Source organism: Nuphar pumila, chromosome 2 (genome assembly GCF_984573655.1).
Source record: "Nuphar pumila chromosome 2, dmNupPumi1.hap1.1, whole genome shotgun sequence".
NCBI lineage: Eukaryota > Viridiplantae > Streptophyta > Magnoliopsida > Nymphaeales > Nymphaeaceae > Nuphar > Nuphar pumila.
This window is the reverse complement of record NC_143250.1, coordinates 91,287,103-91,289,789: the sequence shown is the minus strand read 5'-3', so window position 1 is coordinate 91,289,789 and position 2,687 is coordinate 91,287,103.

The window sequence follows — 2,687 nt, the reverse complement described above, 5'->3', positions numbered from 1 at the left end:
GCCTTTTTGGTTAGTGTCCCCTTGATAAAACACGATGTGAAATCTATTGGAGAGATAAAGGTAGTATAAGAGTTTGATGATGTGTTCCTTGATGATCTACCCGGATTACCTTCTATGCAGGAATTTGACTTCACCATAGAGTTGGTGCTCGATACGACGCCAATTTCTAAGGCCCCTTATCGAATGGCACCCGTAGAGTTATAAAAATTGAAAAAGTAGTTACAAGAGCTTATGGATAAGGGTTTTATCCAACCTAGTGTGTCATTGTGAGGGAGCACTTGTATTATTTATAAAAAAGAACAATGGATCAATGTGATTATGCGTTGACTATCGTATATTAAATCAGGTGACCATTAAAAATAAGTACCCTCTCCCCCGCATAGATGATTTATTCGACCAACTCCAGAATGCAAAAAGTATTCTCAAAGATAGATCTCAGATCTGGTTATCATCAATTAAAGATTAAGAAATTTGATATACAAAAAACCACGTTTAGAACACGTTATGACCATTATAAATTTTTGGTGATACTTTTTGGACTAATAAATGCTCATGCAATATTCATGGATTTAATGAATATGATATTTTAGCCATTCTTGGATCTATTTGTTATAGTATTTATTAATGATATTCTAATTTACTAGGAAAGCGAAGAAGATCATCAAGAGCATCTCCAAATTATGTTGGAAACACTTAGGAAGCATACATTGTATGTAAAAAAATTTAAGTGCAAATTTTGGCTGAAATAAGTGATGTTTTTAGGGTACGTGAGTTCAAAGGATAGAGTGTTTGTAGATCCTGCCAAGCTAGAAGCAATTATGGATTAGAACCAACCTAAGAATGTCTCAAATATTTGCAATTTTCTAGGGCTTGCCAGATATTACTGAAGGTTTATTCAATATTTCTCTAAGGTAGCCACTCCTATGACTAAGTTACTTCACAAAGGAATCAAATTTTAGTGGGTGCAACAATGCGAAGAGAGTTTCCAAGAGTTGAAGAAAAAACTAACTTCAACCCCAGTGCACACTACTATCAGGCCATCGAGCATTTGTTATATACAGTGATGCCTCTGGAACAGGTCGCGGATGTGTTCTAATGCAGCATGGTAAGGTAATCGCACGTACGCATCACATCAGTTGAAGGTACATAAGCGTAATTATTCTACCCATAATCTGGAATTAGTTGCAGTAGTTTTCACCCTCAAGATCTAGCGACACTATCTGTATGGAAAACAAATTGAGGTATTCTCTGATCACAAGAGTTTAAAGTACATTTTCTCTCAAAAGAAGTTAAATATGAGACAATGAAGGTGATTAAAATTTCTAAAAGATTATGATTTTGTGATATCTTACCACCCAGAAAAAGCAAATGTTGTGGGTGATGCCTTGAGTGGAAAGGCAGGGAACCTATCTTGTGTTATGAGTAACTAGTGAGGACTTTTGGAAGATTTTAGTGCTTGGAAGCCATTTGATTCTGATATTGAAAAAATCGAAATAGCTAGTATGGCTATTCAAACATATCTGGTTGATCAAATCATTAGCCAACAAAAAGATGACCCAAAGTTTTTCTAAAATGATAGCAGCTTGTCAACCAAATCAAGCAGTGTTACATTTAGAAGAAGATGGTAGTATTTGGTTTGGTCAAAGGTTATGGATACCTAAAGATTCACAATTGAGGAAAAAACTGCTAGATGATGCCCACAGGTCCAAGTTTACCATTCACTCTAGAAATACTAAGATGTACAAGGATTTGCAATGAAATTTTTGGTAGAATGAAATGAAACGCGAAATTGCATAGTATATTTCAAAATGTTTGGTGTGCCAACATGTAAAGATTGAATATCAAAAGCATGGAGTTATGATGCAAGTTATGAAGATACCTCAGTGGAGTTACGATGTAATATAGGTCATTATTGATCATCTCATAAAGTCAACACACTTTCTACCAATCTGAACGAACCAAACTTTAGAGAGTCTTGCAGACTTATAATATATAAACAAAATTGTCAGACTGTACAGAATTCCATTATCAATAATTTTTAATAGAGATTTGAGATTCATTTCAAAATTTTAGGGGCAGCTATAGAAGGCTTTGGAAACAAAACTCAAGTTTAGTACAACTTTTCACCCTCAAACCGACGGACAATCGGAAAGGACGATCCAAACATTGCAATATATGTTATGTGCTTGTGCTTTGGATTGAAAAGAAGAATGGTGTAAACACTTGAAGTTAGCAAAAATTGCCTATAACAATAGTTTTCATTCGAGTATTGATATGGCTCCGTACGAGGCTCTATACAGGAGACTTTGCAGATCTCCTGTTTGTTGGAGCGATGTTAGTGATCAGACTATAGAATCTCTAATTGTACTTCAACACTATACAGATCAAGTATAGTTGATTAGAAAGAGACTCTTGATAGCCCAGAGTCATCAAAAGAGTTATGCTGACCAGAGACGATGAGAACTTGCTTTTGCGATAGCAGACCATGTGTTCGTTAAAGTTTCATCGATGAAGAGTGTGTTTTGTTTCAGCAAAAAGGGTAACCTCAGTCCATGATATGTGTGACCCTTTGAGATTCTTGAAAATTCGGAGAAGCAACATATAGAGTGGCACTTCCTCCTCAGTTTACTAACATTCACAATGTGTTCCATGTGTCTATGCTAAGGAAGTACGTGTTGAACCCGACA